Source organism: Balaenoptera physalus, assembly GCF_965194825.1.
Source record: "Balaenoptera physalus genome assembly, chromosome: 2".
Taxonomy (NCBI): domain Eukaryota; kingdom Metazoa; phylum Chordata; class Mammalia; order Artiodactyla; family Balaenopteridae; genus Balaenoptera; species Balaenoptera physalus.
Window position 1 is genome coordinate 4,517,070 of NC_138883.1, and position 27,945 is coordinate 4,545,014.

General features: G+C 35.7%; 1 long non-coding RNA gene across 4 annotated transcripts in view; it reads right to left on the reverse strand.

The window, feature by feature from the left end:
* Nucleotides 1-7,972: 7,972 nt before the first annotated feature.
* The window catches only part of LOC309654398, a 40,285-nt gene continuing 20,312 nt past the window's right edge, over nt 7,973-27,945 (reverse strand). For 3 of the 4 annotated variants that reach the window (XR_014260222.1, XR_014260223.1, XR_014260224.1), the window contains one exon: nt 7,973-26,941. This is a non-coding gene — a long non-coding RNA (uncharacterized lncRNA). The remainder of the gene's footprint in view (nt 26,942-27,945) is intronic. The other variant, XR_014260225.1, reaches the window with a different exon arrangement.

Below are 27,945 nucleotides of genomic sequence, written 5' to 3' on the forward strand. Positions count from 1 at the left end.
AAGGAACCTCCATACTGTTCTCCATAGTGGCTGTATCAATTTACATTCCCACCAACAGTGCAAGAGGGTTCCCTTTTCTCCACACCCTCTCCAGCATTTATTGTTTCTAGATTTTTTGATGATGGCCATTCTGACCGGTGTGAGATGATATCTTGTTGTAGTTTTGATTTGCATTTCTCTAATGATTAATGATGTTGAGCATTCTTTTATGTGTTTGTTGGAAATCTGTATATCTTCTTTGTAGAAATGTCTATTTAGGTCTTCTGCCCATTTTTTGATTGGGTTGTTTGTTTTTCTGATATTGAGCTGCATGAGCTGCTTGTAAATTTTGGAGATTAATTCTTTGTCAGTTGCTTCATTTGCAAATATTTTCTCCCTTTCTGAGGGTTGTCTTTTCGTCTTGTTTATGGTTTCCTTTGCTGTGCAAAAGCTTTTAAGTTTCATTAGGTCCCATTTGTTTATTTTTGGTTTTATTTCCATTTCTCTAGGAGGTCGGTCAAAAAGGATCTTGCTGTGATTTATGTCATAGAGTGTTCTGCCTATGTTTTCCTCTAAGAGTTTGATAGTGTCTGGCCTTACATTTAGGTCTTTAATCCATTTTGAGTTTATTTTTGTGTATGGTGTTAAAGAGTGTTCTAATGTCATTCTTTTACATGTACCTGTCCAGTTTTCCCAGCACCACTTATTGAAGAGGCTGTCTTTTCTCCACTGTATATGCTTGCCTCCTTTGTCATACATTAGTTGACCATATGTACGTGGGTTTATCTCTGGGCTTTCTATCCTGTTCCATTGATCGATATTTCTGTTTTTGTGCCAGTACCATACCGTCTTGATTATTGTAGCTTTGTAGTATAGTCTGAAGTCAGGGAGCCGGATTCCTCCAGCCCCGTTTTTCATTCTCAAGATTGCTTTGGCTATTGGGGGTCTTTTGTGTTTCCATACAAATTGTGAAATTTTTTGTTCTAGTTCTGTGAAAAATACCAGTGGTAGTTTGATAGGGATTGGACTGAATCTGTAGATTGTTAAAGCCTTGTTTAGAAGATACAAGCTGAGAAGACACTTCCTAACCCATTCTATGAAGCCAGCATTACCCTAATAAAAAAAAAAATTACAAAAAACTACAGAACAATATCTCTCATGAACATAGGTGCAAAAATCCTCAACAAAATATTAGCAAATTGAATGCAACAATGTATAAAAAGAAATACAATATGATCAACTGGAATTTATCCCACTATGCAAGGCTGATTCAATATTCAAAAGTCAATTAGTGTAATCTATCACATCAAAAGGCTAAAGGAGAATACTCACATGATCATATCAATAGATGCAGAAAAAGCATCTGATAAAATACAACAGCAATTCATGGGGGAAAAAACTCTCAGTAAACTAGGAATAGAGAGGAATTTCCTCAACTTGACAAAGAATATTTACAAAAATCCTATAGATAATATCATACCTAATGATGTAACATTTGAAGCTTTCCCACTAAAATCAGTATCAATGCAAGGATGTTCCCTCTCAACACTTCTTTTCAACATTGTACTGGAAGTTATAGCTAAGATAATAAGAGAATAAAAGGAAATAAAAAGCATACTATTAGTGAAAGAAGAAATAAAACTGTCTTTATTAACAGATGGCAGGGTCATCTATGTAGAAAATACAAAAGAATTAACCAACAAACTCCTGGAACTCATAAGCAAATATAGCAAGGCTGCAGGATACAAGGTAAATAAATAAAAGTCAATCACTTTCCTATATAATAGCAATGGACACGTGGAATTTGAAATTAAAAACATAATATTATTTACATTGGCACCCAAAAAATGAAATACTTAGGTATAAAACTGACAAAATATGTATAAACTATAAAACTCAGATAAAATAATCAAAGAAGAACTAAATAAATGGAAAGATATTCCATGTTCATGGATAGGAAGAGTCAATATTGTTTAAATGTCAATTCTTTCCAACTTGATCTATAGATTCAAGGCAATTCCAATCAAAATCCCAGCAAGTGGTTTTGTGGATATAGACGCAGTGATCTTAAAGTTTACATGGATAGGCAAAAAAAAAAAAAAAAAAAAAAAAAAGAATAGCCAACGCAATATTGAGAAACAAAGTTGGAGGAATGGCAGTATCTGACTTCAAGACTTACTATAAAGCTACAATAATCCAGACTGTGGTATTGGTGAAAGAATTCACAAACTGATCTATGGAACAGAATAGAGCCCAGAAATAAGTCCCACATAAATATGGGCAACTGATTTTTGACAAAGGAGCACTTTTCAATAAGTGGTACTGGAACAACTGGACATACACAATAAAAAAAAGAAAGAAAGAAATCTAGACACAGACCTTACACTCCTCCCAAAAATTAACTCAAAATGGATCATAGACCTAAATGAAAAATGTAAAACAATAAAACCCCTAGAAGATAACATGAGAAAATCTAGCTGACGTTGGGTTTAGTGATGAGTTTTTAAATACAACACCAAAGACATATGTGAAATAATTGATAAGTTGGACTTCATTAAAATTAAAAGTCTCTGCTCTGCAAAGAAAGTTTCAAAAGAACAAAATACAAGCCACAGACTGGAGAAAAAATAATATTTTCAAGACATGTCTGATAAATGACTGTTATCCAAAACACACAAAGAATCCTTAAAATAAACAATAAGAAAACAAACAACTTGGGACTTCCCTGGTGGTGCAGTGGCTAAGAATCTGCCTCCCAATGCAGGGGACACGGGTTTGAGCCCTGGCCCACGAAGATCCCACATGCCACAGAGTAACTAAGCCCACGTGCCTAGAGCCCATGCTCTGCAACAAGAGAAGCCACCACAATGAGAAGCCCACGCACTGCAACGAAGAGTAGCCCCTGCTTGCTGCAACTAGAGAAAGCCCACGCGCAGCAACAAAGACCAACACATCCAGAAGTAAATAAATAAAATTAAGGGGAAAAAAAGAAAAGAAAACACTTGATTAAAAAATGAGTCAAGGAAGCTTCTTAGATAGCCTCATCCACCAGAGAGCAGACAGCAGAAGCAAGAAGAACTACAATCCTGTAGCCTGTGGAACAAAAACCACATTCACAGAAAGATAGACAAGATGAAAATGCAGAGGGCTATGTACCAGATGAAGGAACAAGATAAAATCTCAGAAAAACAACTAAATGAAGTGGAGATAGGCAACCTTCCAGAAAAAGAATTCAGAAAAATGATAGTGAAGATGATCCAGGACCTCGGAAAAACAATGGAGGCAAAGATTGAGAAGATGGAAGAAATGTTTAACAAAGACCTAGAAGAATTAAAGAACAAACAAACAGAGATGAACAATACAATAACTGAAATGAAAACTACACTAGAAGGAATCAATAGCAGAATAACTGAGGTAGAAGAACGGATAAGTGACCTGGAAGACAGAATGGTGGAATTCACTGCTGTGGAACAGAATAAAGAAAAAAGAATGAAAAGAAATGAAGACAGCCTAAGAGACCTCTGGGACAACATTAAATGCAACAACATTCGCATTATAGGGGTCCCAGAAGGAGAAGAGGGAGAGAAAGGACGAGAGAAAATATTTGAAGAGATTATACTCGAAAACTTCCCTAACATGGGAAAGGAAATAGCCACCCAAGTCCAAGAAGCGCAGCAAATCCCATACAGGATAAACCCAACGAGAAACATGCCGAGACACATAGTAATCAAATTGGCAAAAATTAAAGACAAAGAAAAATTATTGAAAGCAGCAAGGGAAAAATGACAAATAACATACAAGGGAACTCCCATAAGGTTAACAGCTGATTTCTCAGCAGAAACTCTACAAGCCAAAAGGGAGTGCCATGATATACTCAAAGTGATGAAAGGGAAGAACCTACAACCAAGATTACTCTACCTGGCAATGATCTCATTCAGATTCGATGGAGAAATCAAAAGCTTTACAGACAAGCAAAAGCTAAGAGAATTCAGCACCACCAAACCAGCTATACAACAAATGCTAAAGGAACTTCGCTAAGTGGGAAACACAAGAGAAGAAAAGGATCTACAAAAACAAACCCAAACCAATTAAGAAAATGGTCATAGGAACATACATATCGATAATTACCTTAAATGTGAATGGATTAAATCCTCCAACCAAAAGGCTTGCTGAATGGATACAAAAACAAGACCCATATATATGCTCTCTACAAGAGACCCACTTCTGACCTAGGGACACATACAGACTGAAAGTGAGGGGATGGAAAAAGATATTCCATGCAAATGGAAATCAAAAGAAAGCTGGAGTAGCTATACTCTTATCAGATAAAATAGACTTTAAAATAAAGAATGTTATGAGAGACAAGGAAGGACACTACATAATGATCAAGGGATCAATCCAAGAAGAAGATATAACAATTATAAATATATATGCACCCAACATAGGAGCACCTCAATACATAAGGCAACTGCTAACAGCTATAAAAGAAGGAATTGACAGTAACACAATAATAGTGGGGGACTTTAACACCTCACTTACACCAATGGACAGATCATCCAAAATGAAAATAAATAAGGAAACAGAAGCTTTAAATGACACAATAGAGCAGATAGATTTAATTGATATTTATTGGACATTCCATCCAAAAACAGCAGATTACACTTTCTTCTCAAGTGCACACGGAACATTCTCCAGGATAGATCACACCCTGGGTCACAAATCAAGCCTCAGTAAATTTAAGAAAACTGAAATCATATCAAGCATCTTTTCTGACCACAACGCTATGAGATTAGAAATGAATTACAGGGAAAAAAAACCCTAAAAACACAAACACATGGAGGCTAAACAATACGTTACTAAATAACCAAGAGGTCACTAAAGAAATCAAAGAGGACATCAAAAAATACCTAGAGACAAATAACAATGAAAACACGACGATCCAAAACCTATGGGATGCAGCAAAAGCTGTTCTAAGAGGGAAGTTTATAGCTATACAAACTTACCTCAAGAAACAAGAAAAATCTCAAATAAACAATCTAACCTTACACCTAAAGGAACTAGAGAAAGAAGAACAATCAAAACCCAAAGTTAGCAGAAGGAAAGAAATCATAAAGATCAGAGCAGAAATAAATGAAATAGAAACAAAGAAAACAATAGCAAAGATCAATAAAACTAAAAGATGGTTCTTTGAGAAGATAAACAAAATTGATAAACCATTAGCCAGACTCATCAAGAAAAAGAGGGAGAGGACTCAAATCAATAAAATTAGAAATGAAAAAGGACAAGTTACAACAGACACCGCAGAAATACAAAGCATCCTAAGAGACTACTACAAGCAACTCTATGCCAATAAAATGGACAACCTGGAAGAAATGGACAAAGTCTTAGAAAGGTGTAACCTTCCAAGACTGAACCAGGAAGAAACAGAAAATATGAACAGACCAATCACAAGTAATGAAATTGAAACTGTGATTAAAAATCTTCCAACAAACAAAAGTCCAGGACCAGATGCCTTCACAGGTGAATTCTATCAAACATTTAGAGAAGAGCTAACACCCATCCTTCTCAAACTCTTCCAAAAAATTGCAGAGGAAGGAACACTCCGAAACTCATTCTATGAGGCCACCATCACCCTGATACCAAAACCAGACAAAGATACTACAAAAAAAGAAAATTACAGATCAATATCACTGATGAATATAGACGCAAATATCCTCAACAAAATACTAGCAAACAGAATCCAACAACACATTAAAAGGATCATACACCAAGAACAAGTGGGATTTATCCCAGGGATGCAAGGATTCTTCAATATATGTAAATCAATCAATGTGATACACCATATTAACAAATTGAAGAATAAAAACCATACGATCATCTCAATAGATGCAGGAAAAGCTTTTGACAAAATTCAACACCCATTTATAATTAAAACTCTCCAGAAAGTGGGCATAGAGGGAACCTACCTCAACATAATAAAGGCCATATATGACAAACCCACAGCAAACATCATTCTCAATGGTGAAAAACTGAAAGCATTTCCTCTAAGATCAGGAACAAGACAAGGATGTCCACTCTCACCACTATTATTCAACATAGTTTTGGAAGTCCTCACCACGGCAATCAGAGAAGAAAAAGAAATAAAAGGAATACAAATTGGAAAAGAAGAAGTAAAACTGTCACTGTTTGCAGATGACATGATACTATACATAGAGAATCCTAAAAATGCCACCAGAAAACTACTAGAGCTAATCAATGAATTTGGTAAAGTAGCAGGATACAAAATTAATGCACAGAAATCTCTTGCATTCCTATACACTAATGATGAAAAATCTGAAAGAGAAATTAAGGAAACACTCCCATTTACCATTGCACCAAAAAGAATAAAATACCTAGGAATAAACCTACCTAGGGAGACAAAAGACCTGTATGCAGAAAACTATAAGACACTGATGAAAGAAATTAAAGATGATACCAACAGATGGAGAGATATACCATGTTCTCGGATTGGAAGAATCAATATTGTGACAATGACTATACCACCCAAAGCAATCTACAGATTCAATGCAATCCCTATCAAATTACCAATGGCATTTTTTACAGAACTAGAACAAAATATCTTAAAATTTGTATGGAGACACAAAAGACCCCGAATAAACAAAGCAATCTAGAGGGAAAGAAAACGGAGCAGGAGGAATCAGACTCCCTGTCTTCAGACTATACTACAAAGCTACACTAATCAAGACAATATGGTACTGGCATAAAAACAGAAACATAGATCAATGGAACAAGATAGAAAGCCCAGAGATGAACCCATGCACCTATGGTCAACTGATCTATGACAAAGGAGGCAAGGATATACAATGGAGAAAAGACAGTCTCTTCAATAAGTGGTGCTGGCAAAACTGGACAGCTACATGCAAAAGAATGAAATTAGAACACTCCCTAACACCATACACAAAAATAAACTCAAAATGGATTTGAGACCTAAATTTAAGACCAGACACCAAACAACTCTTAGAGGAAAACATAGGAAGAACACTCTTTGACATAAATCACAGCAAGATCTTTTTTGATCCACCTCCTAGAGTAATGGAAATAAAAACAAAAATAAACAAATGGGACCTAATGAAACTTCAAAGCTTTGGCACAGCAAAGGAAACCATAAACAAGACGAAAAGACAACCCTCAGAATGGGAGAAAGTATTTGCAAATGAATCAACGGACAAAGGATTAATCTCCAAAATATATAAACAGCTCATGCAGCTCAATATTAAAGAAACAAACAACCCAATCCAAAAATGGGCAGAAGACCTAGATAGACATTTCTCCAAAGAAGACATACAGATGGCCAAGAAGCACATGAAAAGCTGCTCAACATCACTAATTATTAGAGAAATGCAAATCAAAACTACAATGAGGTATCACCTCGCACCAGTTAGCATGGGCATCATCAGAAAATCTACAAACAACAAATGCTGGACAGGGTGTGGAGAAAAGGGAACCCTCTTGCACTGTTGATGGGAATGTAAATTGATGCAGCCACTCTGGAGAACAATATGGAGGTTCCTTAAAAAACTAAAAATAGAATTACCATATGATCCAGCAATCGCACTACTGATCCTATACCCAGAGAAAACCATAATTCAAAAAGACACATGCACCCCAATGTTCATTGCAGCACTATTTACAATAGCCAGGTCATGGAAGCAACCTAAATGCCCATCGACAGATGAATGGATAAAGAAGTTGTGGTACATATATACAATGGAATATTACTCAGCCATAAAAAGGAACGAAATTGGGTCATTTGTTGAGACGTGGATGGATCTAGAGACTGTCATACAGAGTGAAGTAAGTCAGAAAGAGCAAAACAAATATTGTATATTAACACATGTATGTGGAACCAAGAAAAATGGTACAGATGAACCGGTTTGCAGGGCAGAAGTTGAAACACAGATGTAGAGAACAAACATATGGACACCAAGGGGGGATGAATTGGGTGATTGGGATTGACATGTATACCCTGATGTGTATAAAATTGATGACTAATAAGAACCTTCTGTATAAAAAATAAATAAAATTCAAAAATTCAACACAAAAAAGAAACGAAATTGAGTTATTTGTGGTCAGGTGGATGGACCCAGAGTCTGTCATACAGAGTGAAGTAAGTCAGAAAGAGAAAAACAAATACCGCATGCTAACGCATATATATGGAATCTAAAAAAAAAAAAAAAAAAAAAATGGTACTGCTGAACCTAGTTGCAGGGCAGGAATAAAGAGGTAAGCATAGAGAATGGACTTGATGACATGGGTGGGAAATTGGAGCTGGGGCGAAGTGAGAGTAGCATTGACATATATACACTACCGAATGTAAAATAGTTGGCTGGTGGGAAGCAGCAGCATAGCACAGGGAGATCAGCTCAGTGCTTTGGGATGACGTATAGGGGTGGAACAGGGAGGACGGGAGGGAGGCTCAAGAGGGAGGGGACATGGGGACGTGTGTATGCATATGGCTGATTCACTTTGTTGTGCAACAGAAACTAACATGGTATTGTGAAGCAATTATACTCCAATAAAGATCTATTAAAAAAAAAAAATGAGCCAAAGACCTCAACAGATACCTCACCAAAGAAGATACACAGATGGCAAATAAGCATATGAAAAGATTCTCCACATCATATGTCATGAGGGAAATGCAAATTAAAACAATGAAATACCACTACACATCTATTAGAATAGATATTTGGCAGTTCCTTACGAAACTAAACATCTTCTTACCATACGATCCAGAAATCACACTCCTTGGTATTTACCCAAAGGAGTTGAAAACTTATGTCCAGACAGAAACCTCCACATGGATATTTATAGCAGCTTTATTCATAATTGCCAAAACTTGGAAGCAGCCAAGATATCCTTCAGTAGGTGAATGGATAAACTGTGTTACATCAAAATGATGGAAGATTATTCTTCACTAAAAAGAAATGAGCTATCAAAGCCATAAAAAGGTGTGAAGGAACCTTAAACACATATTACTAAATTTAAAAAGACAATATGAAATGGCTATGTACTGTATAATTCCAACATTATTACATTCTGAAAAAGGCAAAACTAGGGGGACAGTAAATGGAGAGGTTGCCAGAGGTTAAGGGGAGAGAAGGATGAATGGAGCACAGAGGATTTTTAGGGCAGCGAAATATTCTGTATGATACTATAATGGTGGATACATGTCATTATACATTTGTCCAAAACCACTGAATTTACAACCAAGAGTGAACCCTGAGGTCAACTATGGACTTCGGGTGAAAATGATGTGTCAGTGAAGGTTCATCAGTTATAACAAATGTACCCCTCTGGTGCAGGATGTTGATAATGGGGGAGGCTATATACATGTAGAGCCAGGGGGATTATGGGAAATCTATGTACATTCCTCTCAATTATGCCATGAACCTAAAACTGCTCTAAAAAAATAAAGTCTTTTAGAAAAGTAAGCAACATCTATAAAAACAAAAAAACAAAAAAACAAAAATTTTGCTTTTCATCAATTGCAACATTGACTCATATAAAATTGTCTTTTATGTTTCTTACTCAAAAGTGTAAGAGCTTTGATCTATTTAATTTTATTGGAACTCAGCATTTCTAAATCATATTAGTCTTGTTCCTTATTTAATTGCATACTCTCATAATTGATCCATTCAGGGCCTTCCTTGTCTTCATTCATTTACATATTTTATTCACACACTGATTTACTTAAAATATAATCTATACTCAAGAACCTCAACAGACCAAGAATAAAAACTGACACTTCCTCACTTCTGCTATACGATCATTTCCCACGGAGATAATAGGGTAATTTTCTTTTTCTAATAGATCTCAGAGCTATAAGGCTTAATCAAAATTTCAGATTCAGACACCCCAGGATACTCATCATTGGTTTAGGCTTGGCACTCTTTTTCTTCATTCATTTGCACCTTTATTGATTGACTCATTCAGTGATTCACTAACAATAAAAAGTCAACACACAAAAATCCCCAAATTCAGAACTCTGATATTGCTAAGATCAATGTATGAACCTCAAAGTCACACACATGGATTAATTAACTTCCTTGCTTCTTAGAAATTCTGTACTCATGGCAGATCCATGCTTACTCCTTTTCATTTAATTTGTCCCTGTTTTAAACATGATACAATGACCATGAACCCACAATCTTTACCCCACAATAGGAGCCCTGACAACATCAACCATTTTCTTATGTGCGCTCATTAAAGAGTCAATAGCCTAGGTCACTTGAGGAAATTTAAATTAGCTGTGGTACAAAAATACAGTGGAATAATCATCCACTCTGAAAGGGATGAAAATGTCCTCCATCTTGTTTTCTTTCACAGCCCAACTTAGGTTGAGTAGATGTCACTTGTGCAGGATTGGATTCACTTAATACTTCTTTCATGGCACATTTTCACCAATAGTCCATGCTAGACCCCACTTTTTGTATTTATTTATTCATTCATTGTTTTATTTATTCATTTACTTTTGTACTCATGAATAATTTGAACATCAATTTATTTTTCCAGAGAAAACACAATATGATCAATCCATCAACAACTCAAATTGCAATACAGTTAGATACACATGAACCTGAGATAATGTGGGAAGAGCCTAGTTTGATTTTTCTTTGTCTTAATATCAGTAAGGAACAATAGGACAAATGAGTCACATTGTTTTTTAACACATGTTCCTCTTTGGTCCATGCTTTACCTAGTGGTCCTCAATGGGGGCGATATTGCCCCCAGAGGACATTTGTCAATGTTGAGATATTTTTGGTTGTCACACTGGGAGAGGGGGTCAATACTGGCATCTAGTTAGTAGAAGTCAGTGAAGTTATCAAACATTCTACAATGCACAGGACAGCGCTCCAACAGCAATGAATTACCCAGCTCAAAATGCCAATAGCGCGAGGTTGAGAAATCCCGCTTTACCTCCTTCAAAATAACTGGTTGAAAGATGACTGTATTTATACATTCACCCATAATATCACCAGTACCACTGAACACAGAAACTGGATCAGAAATTTCAGAGGTATTTATAGCTGCTCATGTGCTCATTACTCCCAGACATAACCAATTAGATCATATCTTCTTATTTTCAATAAGCAACCAGCACTGCCCAAATAATGCAGAACAACATTGATTTCCAGGTATTTATCTCTATATGTTACTTACCCAAATAGATTCATGTTGGAACTGAGTATTTCAGACAAATATTAATAATAAAAAATATATTAAACACTCATAATTGGGCCACATATGGCTTTCCTTGTCTTCATTTATATATATATATATATTAAATATATATATATTTCTTTGTTCATTAATTCACTTACAGTAATACAATCCAGACCTACGAACCTTAATAACCTAACAAAATCCTGAATATTATTAACTTCTGCTGTAAGTTCATTTACCATATAGGCATTAACTAGGTCTCTGGCCTCAGAGTTATATGATTTAATCAAAATCATTGATTCAGGCACCCCAGATATTCACTGGTCCAAACATTGCGCCTTTTCCATTCATGCATACTTTTGTTTACTGATTCCCTCATTAAGTCACTAATAATAATAAAGTCAATGTGTAAAAATAAAATTAAAAAAACTAAAAACAATACCCTAGAATGTTACGAAGCTCAATCGATAGGCTTGTTTTCCATAAAACTAAGAGGCTACATCTTTTTTGCAGCAGATCTCAGCACTATACCTAGAGATGATCAGCTTACTTGCTTCATGCCAATCCCATATTTATACCTTGTCCATGCTTGTCCTTCTTTTATTTAATTTTTCCACATTTTAAAGATGGTAGCTGTGGTAGCCAGCCTCCAAGATGGCACCCAATGATCCATGACGCCTGGTATTCGTAGCCTTGTGCAATCTCCTCCCATATTAAATCATGCGTGGCCTCTATAACCAACAGAATACTTGAGACAGTGATGGTGTATGACTTCTGAATCTAGGTTGTAAATACATTGAGTTTTCCACCTCCCTTTCTCTTGTAGTTATTACTCTTGGGGAAGTCAGCTGTCATGTTGTAAGGATACTCAAGCAGTCCTGAGGAGAGGCCCATGTAGGAAGAAATTGTGGCCTCCCGCCAACAACCAGCACCAACTTTCTAGCCATGTAAGTGAGCCATGGAGGCAGATCCTCCAACCCAAGCTTTCATATATCTACAATTCTACCTGACATCTTGACTACAACCTCACAAAAGACCCTAAGCCAAAACTGCCCACTAATCCTCTCCTGGACTCCTGCCCCACAGAAACTGTGACAGGTAACAAATATTTACTGTTGTTTTCAGCCACTAATTTGTAGGGTAGTTTGTTACACAGCAATAAATAACTAATACAATACAATGATCAACCAACCACTGTCATATCTCACCATGAGGACATTAATACTATTTTCTCTTCTCCACTCCCCCTTCAAGGAGTTATGGCCTAGTTCTTTATCACTGAGGAAAGGTTTAAACTAAATTAACCATGGTATAAAATAAAATAAAATATTAAAAACTCTGAAGATGAATAAAAGCCCTCCATCATTTTTAATGAATCTCAGTTGCCCTTAATTGGATTACTCGTAAAATTTGGTTAATTACCATTATTGGTCCCTGCATGGCATACTTTGATTTTATTTATGTATTTAGTATTTTTTCCTTTAACATAATGTCAGGATGAACAAATCACCTTCACCAAGGACATGAATTTTGACTGTCGTCTACCAGAGTCTCTAGACTCCTTACCCAGAGGTAAAAACTAAAATCTTATGACTATTGAATAATTATCAGCTATAGTGCTTTCATTCTGTGACGTAAGATGCACATTTTTATAGAGAATGGAACAAGATAAATTTAACTTTATTTTAATGAACTGGAGTCATGAGGTACTAGATTAATCATAAACCTTGGCTCCTAACACATTCTTATTATTGACTTTTCACATATTGACTTGTTTACTGTTTAGTTTTTAATTAATGCAGTGAATGCTGTTAAATCTACCACCTAACATGAGAATAATTAATGTAACTGGTACTTCTATTGATCTATATACTCCCTAGCCACACAGTTCACAGCCTCATTCATCTTTTTTAAAGGACCACATTCAGGTGTTGCTTAGAGTGTGCCATGAAATATTGGTCCAAGATTTACCCTAATTTTTCATCCACTGACTTACTCATGTTTTTCTCTTATTTAAATATTCAAAGAATAATGTGATCATTTATTCATCTTTTTAAAGAAAAAGAGTAAAACCCACCGGTATTCAGAATTGAAATACCATTTCATGCAACTGCTGACATGCTCTCTGTCCAAAGTGAGATAAGACTAGATTTCTTTTTTTTCATCTAAAATGGTTTAGTCATTATCTTTGTTTCATGAAGCCTGCTCCTCACTGACCCGTGTACTACCTTCTTTGAAATCATTGACCAAACGTGAACTCATTCATTTATTCACTTTTAACAACACATCCAAAATGAATGCAAGCCAAGACCCTGAACGAGAATACTGACTAATACTAGTTTCTGCCCATACGCTCATTGTCCACAGATATAACTTGTTAGATCCTTTCTTGTTTTTTAAAATAATAGTCAGTGAACAGAATTGATTTGATCACATATACTATCATATTCCCAGGATTAGTCCATGCTTGGCCTTCTTTCAATTAGGCACTTATTTAAACAATTATTTTTAATGTAAATGACTTGTTCCTTTTCTAAATAAACTAACAACCAACTACCCAACACCAACCCAAAAACAACATGGACTCCTGGAATAGAATATATCCTATATGTAAAACAGTTACGAGAGACTTGATCTATTTAGGTTATGAAACTCAGTGCTTCAGGAAATAATATATTTAAATAATAATCCTTGTTTCATTGCAGACTTGAATCATTGGTCATCATTCATTTACACTTTTTCATTTATTCTTGCATTGCTTCACTTATAATACATTTCACAGGCATGAAGAACTAAAGCTCAAGAACCACATCTTTGACTACTCCTGATTTTCGCTGTAAGCCCCTCTTCCACAAAGGAAATAAACAAGATTTCTTTTTTCTAATAAATCTCTAAGTTACAGAGCTTAATCAAAATCTTTGATTGATACACCTCAGAATACTCATCATTGGTCTATATTGGGCATCTTAATCTTCCTTTTTTATGCATTGTTTATTCCTTTATTCATTGATTCACTAATAATAATATAATCAATTCTCATGAATCAAAAAGCCCAAGAACAACATCCTTGAATATCATTAATAACGGGCTATATGCCTATTTCCCACAGTGTTAACAGACATTTTTTGCAATATATATATGTGCTTTTTGCACATATAAGTTAATCAGCATCCTTGCTTCGTATCAGTCCCATTGGTCCATGCTTGGCCCTTTTCATTTAAAGATGATGCAGTGAATAACTAAGGGACCCATAATCTCACTCCACAACTAGAACAATTTTTTCCATCTTCTTATGTGCTCCTCCCTCAAAAAATTAATAGCTTAAATCTTTATCAATGGAGCAGTACTTAAATGAATTGCACTACAAAAATAAAACACAATGTGAAGCAGCCCTGAAAGTGAAGGAAACACCTGCATCTTTTTTATTGGACTTGAAGAGTTCTAAATCAGGGCTTCCCTGTGGCACAGTGCTTAAGAATCCACCTGCCAATGCAGGGGACACGGGTTTGAGCCCTGGTCCGGGAAGATCCCACATGCCGCGGAGCAACTAAGCCTGTGCACCACACCTACTGAGCCTGTGCTCTAGACGTCGCAAGCCACAACTTCTGAGCCCGCGTGCCTAGACTCCGTGCTCTGCAACGAGCCCGTGCCCCACAACAAGAGAAGCCACCACAATGAGAAGCCTGCACACCTCAACGAAGAGTAGCCCCCGCTCGCGGCAGCTAGAGAAAGCCCGTGCACAGCAACGAAGACCCAACGCAGCCAAAAATAAATAAATAAATAAATAAATTTATTTTTAAAAAAGAGTACTAAATCAGATTAATCAATCATAAATCCCAATTCTGGTCCATGTTGGTGCTATTTGGTTTTATTTATTAATATACCCAATTATTACTTTGAAAACTTTAAGTAACACCCATAAACCAACCGCCCAACCCAAGAACATAAACTCTGTTACTTACATCACTCTCTTCTGTCCTTACCCACCAAATTTGTAAAAGCCAAGATCTTTAGCATTAGATAATGATTAAATCATCTGTAGTACGTTCACTTGGTGAAAACACAGACTTTCCAAAAAAAGAAAGAGCCTATAGTTAGATTTTCTTTAATGGAAGTTAGTTTTTCAGTATTTGATTAATTATAAATTTGGGTCATTTAATAATTTCATCATTGCCCAAGAATGGCACTCTTTATTTGTTGATTCATTTAATTTTTATTTTTAAATAATACAATGAACACCAATATGAGAATAAGAACCTTTATCTATCATAAATTGTGTCTCCATACTCCCTAGTCATAAATTTAACAGCTTGGTGATTGCTTTTAATGGATCTCACTTGTGTAAAATTGGATAAATGTAAACCTTTGTTTTGTGGTATATTCTCACCAATTCACACAATTTTTTCTGATTTATATATCTAGTGATTCATTTATTGATTCGCATATTAATCAGGCATGAAATAAATTATTTACCCATTTTTCTAAAGAACTTCTCCATGTGAATTTCTATATCAGTCCCATTGGTCCGTGCTTGACCACTTTTAGCCAAAGTGGGGAGAAACCCAGAATTCTCGTTCTTTATCTGGACAACATTTGGGTATAACTGGAGTAATCATTACCTCTGGTTCATAACACATGTTCCTCACTGGCCCTTCCTTGGCCTTCTTTTGAATAACTAATCTATATATAAAATACATTCTTTCATTCTTTTATAACAACATATCAATATCAATGAAAACCAAGGCACTGCATAAGAGCATTGAATATCCTGCTTAGCGCTCATGGTGCATGGACATAACTGACTAAATCCTCTTTTGATTTTTTTAAAAATAAGACTCAGCGAATAGAGTTAGATTAATCCTAACTCTGCTCATATGACACAGTCTCAGTATTGGTTCATGCTTGGTCCTCTCTCAATAAGACAATTATTTAAGCAACTCTTTATGTAAACTTTTTTTTTTCTCCTTTTCTAATTAAAACAACCAAACCAGCAATGAAAGCAGCAACCTGGACTCTTAGGTATCTCTGTCTATACTGTCCCTATGGAAGGGTTCAGAGCTTTAATCTCTTCATCTATGGAACCCTGTGTTTCAAACAGGCACTAATAATAATCTTTATTACATAATTTCATAATTGGTCTCTGTGTGGCCCTCCTTATCTTCATTCATTTACATATTTCTTTATCCATTCATGAGTTCATTTCCCAAGGAGTTTACCTTATGCCTTTTACTCAATAGACCACAGATTTTGAGATAGGAATTAATTACAATTTTGGATTCAGACCTAACCTCCACTCTAGGAGTCATCATTGGTCCAGGCTCAGCACTCTTTCTCTTCAATCCTTTATCCCTTTGTTTATTGATTCATTCACTAGTCCAATAATAACACAATCACTACATATAAATTACAGAATCTTGAAAATAAGATCCTTGAATGTTACTATGATCTATCTATATGCTCATTTCCTATAGAGCCAATAACACTAGATCTCTTTGCAATGACCCTCAATGTAGGACATACATGCTCCCTCTCACTGAGATCTTTTGAAGGGAAAAATGTTGATATCAACTGGCATGTAAATATAAAAGAGAGTAGCAAACATCTCTGAAAATGTGTGAAACACTTGCATCGTTTTGTAGGAGTCATCAGTTGTGCAGAAGTGAATTAAACATCATTACCTATGGTTCATAAGCTATTCTTGTCATTGGTAATGTACAGCCTTCTTTAATTTTATACTTTTATCTGGCTATGTATTTTTTTTAATATTTCATTGAGCACAAATGAACAAATTCCCCTAACCAAGAACATAAACTTTGAATGTTACCCACCTTGGTATGTATGCTTCTTAAATAGAGAGGTATCAGCCAAATGCTTCTTCATTAGATATGATTAAATCAGTTATGGTGTGTTAATTCTGAGGTGAAAAGCAGGCTTTAAAAATAATGAAAAATCATGAATTTAGGTATGTTTAGCGGATACTAATTGTAGAGTTCTAGATTAGACCTAAAACTTGTTTCATTTCTTTGACCCAAGAATATCACTATTTTTTATTTACTCAATTATTTAATTTTCATTTTAAGCAAAATAATGAACACCACTGAATCCACAATCTAACCCACAAGTCAGAACTTTAACTCAGATTTCCTTTTTAATGAATCTTTCTTGTGCAAATTGGACAAATTTTAATCCTTGTTTTTCATGGCCCAAGCTTGACTCTTCTTTATGTATTCATTCACTCACTCACTCATTCATTCATTCATTTAATTACTCATGGAGTAAGTTCACCAGCTGCTCATTATATAAAGAAAACAGAAAATGCTAAAATGGGCAGCAACCCAGAAACAAAATACTATTATGTGCATCTGTCTATGTGCACATTATGCAAAATAGGAAAAGCCTAGATTTTTTTTAAAGTATGGAAATCAACTGTGTAAAACAGGATAATCACTATGCTTATTTCATAATAGAGCTCCTCATTGGTGTGCGATTTGCATCTTTTAAGTAAAATATGAATCCATTCATTCACTAACAGCAATATATAATTATAATACGTCACTATTATAATTATAACCCACTGGACAAAAACTTTCCAATAATATTAACATGTGATCATATACTCACAGTCAACCATCTTAAATTAATCATAACTCTCGTTATAGGACTTATTCTCATCACTGGTCCATGATTTTTTTCCCATTAGATATTTAATTATTTGTGCAAACATTTTGCCCTTTTCTTAACAAAATAAACGATCAGTAACCCACCATCAATCCATAATAACAACATTCAATCTTGGGCATACTTGTCTATTTGCTCCCTGCTGAAAGAGGTAAAACCTTGATATATTTATTTTCCTAGACCTCAGTGCTTCAGAAATATTTGAAAACATACTCTCATAATTGAACAGTGTATGGCTTTCCTTGTCTTTATTCATTCCTTCATGTCTTTCTTTACTCATGCATTGTTTCATTTATAATAAAAAATATCCATAGGGAAGGTGGGAGGGAGATGCAAGAGGGAGGAGAAATGGGGATATATGTGTATGTATAGCTGATTCACTTTGTTATACAGCAGAAACTAACACACCATTGTAAAGCAATTATACTCCAAAAGAGATGTTTAAAAACAAAAATCCATACCCATGGAACACGTAGCCCAAGAACAGGATCCTGAATATTCCTTTCTTATGCCACAAGCACACTTACCATAGAGTGGATAACTAGATCTCTTCTTATAACGACCTCAGAGCTATAGAGTTTAATCAGAATCCTTAATTCCGACACCCCAAGACACTCATCATGGATCCAGACTTTGCATTTTTTGTCTTCTTCATTCATATCTTCCTTTCTGGATCATTTTTACATGCATAAATTATAATACAATCAATATCCATGAATTATAAATGCCAAGAACAGGATGAGTGATTGTTACTAAGGAAGGTCTGTTCACACTTGTCCCACAGAACTAATACATTTAATGTCTTCTTTCAATGCACCTCTGTGTTGCATGTACGGATTAATCAACAGTTGTGCTTCATAGCAATGCCATATTGATAAAAGATTTTTGCTTGTCTCTTTACCTAATTTGTCCATATTGTAAAGATGGTAAAATAAAAACTATGAACCACCATCTTCCCTCACAACTAAAACAATGTAATTTTCTTCCTATGTTCTCCATCCTCAACAGGTAAATGACCTTGATCTTCATCAAGGAATGAATTTCTAAATATATTTGGGGGTCAAACTAAAATGGGATATTATGTGACCCTAAAAATGATTAATCATGAACCTTGGTTTATAACATTCCCATTCTTGGTCGATGTTTGGTGTTCTTTAATTTTATTTATATATGTAAAACCAGTTTTTAAAAAATAACTCCTTAAAAATCCATGAACAAACTCCCCAAATTAAGAACATTAACTTTAACAGTTATTTATATTGGTCTCTGTGCTCTTTACTGACAAAGGCAACAGCTACAATATTCGCCATTAGAAAATGATTGAGTTGGCTGTGGTATGTTCATTCAGTAAAGGAAAAAGCCAATTCTAAATAGTCTATATTAGATGTTTTTAAATGGATGTGAGCTCTGCACTGCCAGATTAATCATAAACTTGGATCATATCACATTCTCATTATTGGTGCAAAAGTTGCAATCCTTTTTAATTTATCAACTTATTCTATTTTTAATTTTAAGCTATGTAGTAACAAGCGTCATTGAATCCAACACCTAACTCAAGAATAAGGCTTTTAAACATTACGGTGCATGGCTGTATACTCCCTGCTCTTAGTTAATAACCTACTAATTATTTTCACAAACTTTGTGCAGAATTGGATAAATTTTAAATCTAGCATCGTGGCACATTCTCACAAATAATCCTAGCTTTATCTTACTTTATGACTTTACAAATCCTTTCATTTATTTATTTAATTTTCAATGGAATAATCTGACCAGGATCAGTCATTAACCTTACTTCACATCACATGCTCTATATTTGTTCATAGTCTGCCCTTTTAAAATAATCATTTGAGATACAGTCATATTAATTCAATAACTTATAACCATAAATAATTACCTGAGAATCTATACTTGAACACCAAAAATGCTAACAATTGCCCACAGGCTGATTACCCACAGAAATACATGACTAGATCATCCTCCCACCAACCCAGAATGCCAACATGGACACTCATGTGTCCTGTTTTGTCTTCATTCACTTACACATTTATTCATTTATTCATTCATGCATTCATTGATTCATTTACATCAATACACACCATAACCAGGAACCACTAAGACCTAAGAACAGATCCCCAATTGGCTCTGAACTCTATTCCCTTAGAGGGAAAAACTAAGTCTTTTTCTAATGGACCTCAGAGTTAGGGTTTAATCAAAATTCTTGATTCATATACCCCAGAACTCTCATCATTGATCCACGCTCTTGTTTATGGGTTGTTTATGCATTCATTATTTACTGATTATTTCAGTCATGGTTTCATTGATTTAAAAAAAATAATAATTCCCATGAATCACAAAAACCCGAGAGCAAGATCTTTTAATATTGCAGAGAGCTGTTTACAGCTATTTATTCCCCACAGAGCTAGCAAATGAGATCTATTTTTAATTGGCTCTCAGTGTTTCACATATAGATTAATCAATAACCTTGCTTCATGCCCATCCCATGTGTTTTACTACTCTCTGCTTGCTCATCTTTCATTTAATTTCTTCATATTTTAAAAGTACTACAATGAACCTACTATCCTACCCCACAACTAGAGCACTGACAATACTTTCTATCTTCTTAGGTGCCCCCTCCTCCATGATTTAACAAACTAGACTGTTATCAACTGAGAAATATTCTTAAAATGTTGTGCAAAAATAAAATGCAATAGTAAGCAACTGTGAAAATGAATGCAAAACCCTCCAACCTTGTTTTTAACGGATCTCAGTTTCACTAAAATGGATCAGTCTTAACCCATGGTTCATTACACCTTCTCAGCAGTGGTCCATATGTGACATCTTTTGATTTTATGTCTGCAGTAGCCACTCATTCCTTTGAAACAATTCCATGGACCACATGAATTACCTTCAAACCAAGAACACAAACTTTTTTACTTACATGAGTCCCTTTGCTTTTTATCCACAGAAGTGACAGCCGAGATCTTCATCACTGGTAATGAATAAATCAGATTGGGGTATATTGAATCTGTGCAGTAAAAAACAGATTTTAGAAAATTGAAGAGGCAGTGTAGATTTTTTTTTAAGAGACCTTAGTCTTTCTGTAACAGATTTATCATAAAACTCTGTTTTCATCACACTCAATTAACCCAAGAATTGCCCTCTTTTTATTTTTTTCTAATTATTAATGTACATAGTATGATGACAACTGCTAAATTTACATCCTAGTAGAATAATTAAGAACTATGCCTGTTCCAAATTATTTCTATTAAACCTTACTCACATAGGTAAGAGCCCATATTACCTTCTTTATAGGTCTTCCTTGATTAGAATGAGGTAAATTTACATCACTGTCTCGATATATTCTCACCATGCTTGACCCTACTTTATGACTTTATTCATATATTTGTTTATTTTTTATTTATTTATTCATGGAATAACTTGTTTATTTTTTCAAAGCAAATGCAAAATGGTCCAAAATACTTTTATAGGTAACTATCTCTATGGCTCTTTACCCAAAGTGGGCATAGCCCAGTCCCCTTTTATTTATATGCACGGCAGAAGAGTACAGTGAGATTAATAAACTATTTTTAATGACACAATATCCTCATTGGTCCATGTTTGCCCTCTTTTAAATAACCTCAATAAATAAATAAATAAATAAATAACCTCTTCCTTCATTCACTAACAATAATATCACTTACATACCCCAGGTAAGAGTCCTAAATAACACTAACATCTGCCCATAAACTCAATACCCACAGACTTCCCCGGTGGCACAGTGGTTAAGAATCCGCCTGCCAATGCAGGGGACACAGGTTCGAGCCCTGGTCCGGGAAGATCCCACATGCTGCAGAGCAACTAAGCCCATGCACCACAAATACTGAGCTCACGTGCCACAACTACTGAAGCTCGTGCACCTAGAGTCCATGCTCCACAACAAGAGAAGCCACCGCAATGAGAAGCACACGCACTGCAACGAAGAGTAGCCCCTGCTCGCCACAACTAGAGAAAGCCGGCGTGCAGCAATGAAGACCCAATGCAGTCATAAATAAATAAATTTATAAAAACTCAATACCCACAGAATAACAACTAGATGTGTTTTTCAAAAATGATACTGGTTGAGACAAACTGATTTAATCATAACTCCTCTCGTGTCATGAATTCTTAATATTGGCCCATGCTTGATCTTCTTTAATTAGGTAGTTCTGTAATCGATTATTACGTTTCCCTTTTTCCCCCTTTCTTAATAAAATTAACAACCACCAACCCAGAAACAACACTGACTCTTACATAGAGTTGCTCATAGGTTCCTGATCAACATGTTAAATGCCTTGGACCCTTCATTTATTAGAACTCAATTCCTCAGAAATGTTTTAAGAATAATCTGTATTTCATTAGATACTCTCACTGTTGGTGGTTATCTTGCCCTCTTTGTCTTCATTAAATAATACATTTATTTATTTACTCATTACTGATTCACTAATAAAAGGATCTATACCTAAGATCTATCAAAGCTAAGAGCAAGATGCCTGTATTCCTAACTTCAGCTACAAGTTCATGTCCCACCAAAGCAGGAAATTAGGTTTGTTTTTATAATGGACCTCAGAATTATGGGGTTTAATCAAAATCCTTGGTTTGGACACCTCAGAGTACTCATTAATGATCTAGGCTTGGGACTTTTTTCTTTATTCATTTATACATTTGTTTATTAATTCATTCATTGATTGACTAATAATTAATCAATATCCATTAATCACCACAAAGCAAGAATAAGATCTAAGAACATTACTACCTTCTGGTTTTTGCTCATTTCTCTCAGAACTAATACACTCTTTCTACAATGGACCCCACTGTAGTACATATGGATCAATCAACAGTCTTCATGCAAACCCAAACTCATCATGGCCATTCTTGGTCTTTTAATCTTTCTTTAATTTGTTCAAATTTTAAATGTGCAACAAAACAATCCAGGAACATCTCATTTTACTTCACTAACAATTTTCCATCTTTCCTTGTGTTTTGCTTCTCGATAGATTAGAAACCTAAATCTTTACCCTGATGGAATGTGTAAATCAACAGTGGTAAATAAATAAATAAAGCAAAATAGTAAACAACTGTAAAATGAATGAAGCACCCTCTTTTATCTTTTTTTTTTTTTTTTAATGGACCTCACTTGTTCAATCTTAGGTTAATCTGGGACTTCCCCGGCAGGCCAGTGGTTAAGACTCCGAGCTTCCCACACGGGGGACATGGGTTCGATCCCCGGTCAGATAACTAAGATGCCACATGCCACAGGGCATGGCCAATTTTAATTAATTTTAAAAATTGAAGAAGAAACAAAGTTGGGTTAATCTAAAATTTTGTTTCATGGCACATTTTGCCAGTGCTCATTCTTGACCCTTTTTATGTATTTATCTATTTGCTTATCTATCATTTAATTTGATTTGTCATAGATTAATTTAATCATATGCCTATCGTTAATTAACAAGAGTAAATCCAAGCTCATATAACTCAATATCATAAAGACAAACAACCCAATCAAAAAATGGGCAGAAGACATCAATAGACATGTTTCCAATGAAGACATACAGATGGCCAACAGGCATATGAAAAGATGCTCATGACGCTATTAGAGAAATGCAAATCAAAACCACAATGAGGTATCACCTGTCAGAATAGCTATTATCAAAAAGTCTACAAAAACAAACGTTACAGAGGAGGTGATGGGATTGCAAACTGGTGCAGCCACTATGGAAAACAGTATGAAGATTCCTTAAAAAACTAAAAATATAACTTCCATGTCATCCAACAGTTCCACTCCTGAGATATATCTGGAAAAAATGAAAACACTAACTGAAAAAGATATATGCACCCCAGTGTTCATAGCGGCCCTATTTACAATGGCCAAGACATGGAAGCAACCCAAGTGCCCATTAAGAGACACATGGATAAACAAAATTATACACACACACACACACATACACACACACACACACATATACACACAATGGAATATTACTCAGCAATAAAAAAGAATGAATTTCTGCCATTTGCAGCAACGTGGATGGACCTAGAGAATAATATGCTTAGTGAAATATGTCAGATATAGAAAGACAAATACTATATAACTTATGTGTGGAATCTAAAAAATAATACAAATGAATGCATATGCAAAACAGAAACAGATAATAGAAAACAAACTTGTGGATATATTGTATAGCACAGGGAATTATACCCATTATCTTGTAATAATTTATAATGGAGTATAATCTGCAAAAATACTGAATCATTATGCTGTACAGCTGAAAATAATATAGTAAATCAACTATACTTAATTTAAAAAATAGTAAGCCCACAAGCAGCCCAAACTGAAACATTATAACATGAATTTATCTGGGAACCTTAAACAAACAGGTTGGAGCCTAGACTTCATATTCTTTACATGGACACCAGCAATGAAGGATGTACTTGCTTTATAACTTAAGAGTGTTCATCACTGGTCCATGATTTGCCCCCTTTTAAATAACTGACTGTGACATAAATTTATTCATTCATTCCCTTACAATCCATAGCTTGGAATCCAAAGAAACTGATCACAAACTCTGAATAAAACTAATATCTGTCAACCTGTTCATTTCCTACAGAGATAACAAGCTAGATCTTCGTTGTTGTTTAATGAACTCAATGAATAAACTGGATTAATCATAATTCTTATCATCTGACACAATCTCAACACTGGCCCTCTTTAATTTTCTTATTTATGTAAATATCTTCTCTTTTCAAAAAAATGAATGTCAGTGCCTTTTTTAATGGACTTTAGTGCTTCACAAACATATTAGTAATATTTCTTGCATCATTGGTCCATGCTTTGCCCTCTTTTTTCATTCATTTATACACGTGTTTAATTTATGCATTGATTCACTTAAACAGTAATAACATAATCAATACTTGGGAGACTCAAAGTCTAAGATTAAGACCTAGCGAACTTCCTAATCACTGACTAGAGGCTCATTTCCCACAGAGCTGAGACTGAATTTTTTTTGCTGTGGATATCACTGGTGCCAAAAGGATTGACCGACACCATTATCACTATGCTGCCTTTATTTGACACTTGTCATGCTCGACCCTCTTCTATTTAGTTGGTTATTTAATCAGCTATTTGTCCATGTAGGTCATTTTCTTTAAAAAAATAATAAATTAATTAAAAAATTTAAGACTAGCAACACACCACCAATCCAATACAACAGCATTGATTACTACACACATCTGTTCATATGTTCATTAGCCAGACGGATTAACCACTTTACATTGTTTTTATGGGCTTTAGTGCTTTATTTAAAATAATCCTTGTGTCAATATACACTTTAATATTTAGTGTGTGCTTTTTCCCATTTTTCTCATTCATTTATCCATTTTTCACTAATTGGTCCATTAGTTGACTAATAATAACACAATCAATACCCATGGGTCAGAAAAACATAAAGGAAAAGATCCTTGAGTATCCCTATCATTAGTCTATAGCAGTGCTGGCCAATAAAAATATAATGCAAGCCTCCCATACATTTTAAGTTTTCTAGAATCTATATTTTTAAAAAGAAACAGGTGAAATCAATTATAACTGTATATTTTATTTAACCCAATAGATCTAAAATACTATCATTTCAACAAGTAATCAGTATAAATAACTTATTAAAGAAATATTTTACGGGCTTCCCTGGTGGCGCAGTGGTTAAGAATCCACCTGCCAATGTAGGGGACACGGGTTCGTGCCCTGGTCCAGGAAGATCGCCCATGCCACGGAGCAGCTAAGCCCGTGTGCCACAACTACTGAGCTTGAGCTCTAGAGCCCGCGAGCCACAACTACTGAAGCCTGCACGCCTAGACAACTAGAGAAAGCCCACGCACAGCAACAAAGACCCAACACAGCCAAAAATAATAAATAATTTTTTTTTAAATATTAAAATATATATATATTTTACACTTTTTGGTACTGACTTTTCTGAATTTGGTGTGTATTTTCCACATAGGTCACATCTCAATTCAGTCTAGCCAGGTGCTCAGTACCCACCTGTGGCTAGTGGTCATTGTATTGAACGGCACTTGTCCATAGGCTAATTTCCCACAGAAATAGTACACTAGATGTCTTTCTATAATGATCAATAACGTATGAATCAATCAACATTCTTGCTACATAGCAATCCCCCACTCATCATTGGCCTGTTCTTAGCCCTCTTACTTTTAATTTGTCTATATTTCAAAGATGACACAGCGAACCCTTCTGAGCCTACCATCTTCTTCCACAATAGAACACTGATAATATCTCTCCACCTTCCTATGTGCTACCCTCTCAACCAGTTATCAGCATAGATCTTTGTCAGTGGGGAATGTCTAAGTCAAAGTCACAGTGGGTATAACATGAGTATGGAATAGTAAAATGCCAATAACATAAATTAAATGGCCTTAGTGTATTTTTTTTCTCTTTTTTTAATTACTTATTTATTTATTTATGGCTGCGGTGGGTCTTCGTTTCTGTGCGAGGGCTTTCTCTAGTTGCGGCAAGCGGGGGCCACTCCTCATCGCAGCGCGCGGGCCTCTCACTGTCGCGGCCTCTCTTGTTGCGGAGCACAGGCTCCAGACGCGCAGGCTCAGTAGTTGTGGCTCACGGGCCTAGTTGCTCCGCGGCATGTGGGATCTTCCCAGACCAGAGCTCGAACCCGTGTCCGCTGCATTGGCAGGCAGATTCTCAACCACTGCGCCACCAGGGAAGCCCCGGCCTTGGTGTATTTTTAATGGAATTAAGTTGTGTTGGATTAGATTCATCACAATTCTTGGTTCATATCACACTCTAAACGCTGGTTCATGCGTGGTCTGCTGTTATATTAACAAGTGATGAATGAAGCCATTTGTTTCTTTTAAGTAATACAGTCAACATCCATGAGCAAACCATCCAAACCAAGAACAAGGGCTCTGACTGTCACTTACATGGGCCTCCATGCTCCTTACCCACAGAGGTAAGCCCTTCATCAGTTAAGGATGGCTGATCAGCTCTAGTGCGTTCATTCTGTAGAACAGAAATCAGGCATAAAAAAGAGTGAACAGTATTCGATGTAAACTTTTTAAATGAATGTTAGTTGTGAAATACTGAATTAACCATAATCCTTGCCTTGTGCTTGGCCCTCCTTCTCCCCTTTGACCACAAACAACACTCCATTTTTTAACTTAATTAATGACTCTCAACGTTTATGTCAATGAACATCATTGAACGGATCACCTACAAGAAGGATACGAATGGTGGCCATTACCAACATCCACCTTTGTTCTCCCTCCTATACAGGTGACAGCTGCAGGTAGGAGAGCTCACATCTTTTGCCCAGCAGAGTTGGAATGAATGGCTTTGTGCCTCCCATTTTCTCCCTTTGCAAGTGGGGGTGTTTCCAACACAGTATGTTTACCATGTGGGGACAGATAACCCGCCTCTGATTTATAAGTCTCTGAATTAAGAAGAGTCACATCCCAACCAGAAGTGAATCAAGATGCTCTGGACTACAAACTAAAGCACTGGTTTCATGGACTTCTGGGACGCTTTGAAGAGAGAATGATTGTATTTCATGTAGGAACATGAAGTAAATATTTCTCACCAGTTGGGAGAAATGGGGTAAGTTATGTCATTTTTCAGCAAATATTCCCTCTCCCTTCCCTATCCTCTATAGGAAGACTATCCTTCCCCACACCACTGATGCTGTGCCGTATGACTTGCATTGCCCAATGGAGTATGAGTGGATATGACTTAAACCATGTCAAAGCAGTCTTTAAATGTGCAGGGGTGGTTTTGCTTGCCCTCTGGAGCTTCAAGCTTTCACTGTGAGAAGAGCATGGCCCAGACACTACAACTCCTTTATCTAAGAACCTTGAAAAAGAAGGCAAGTTGGGCAGATGTGAACCCAACCCACAGCCTGGAGCACAACTGCTTCAAGATACCCACAGACCCATATGTGCGAAATAAATATTGTTATTGTTGTAATAATTGCTGTTTTGTAAGTCAGTGAAATTGTGGGATACTTGTTA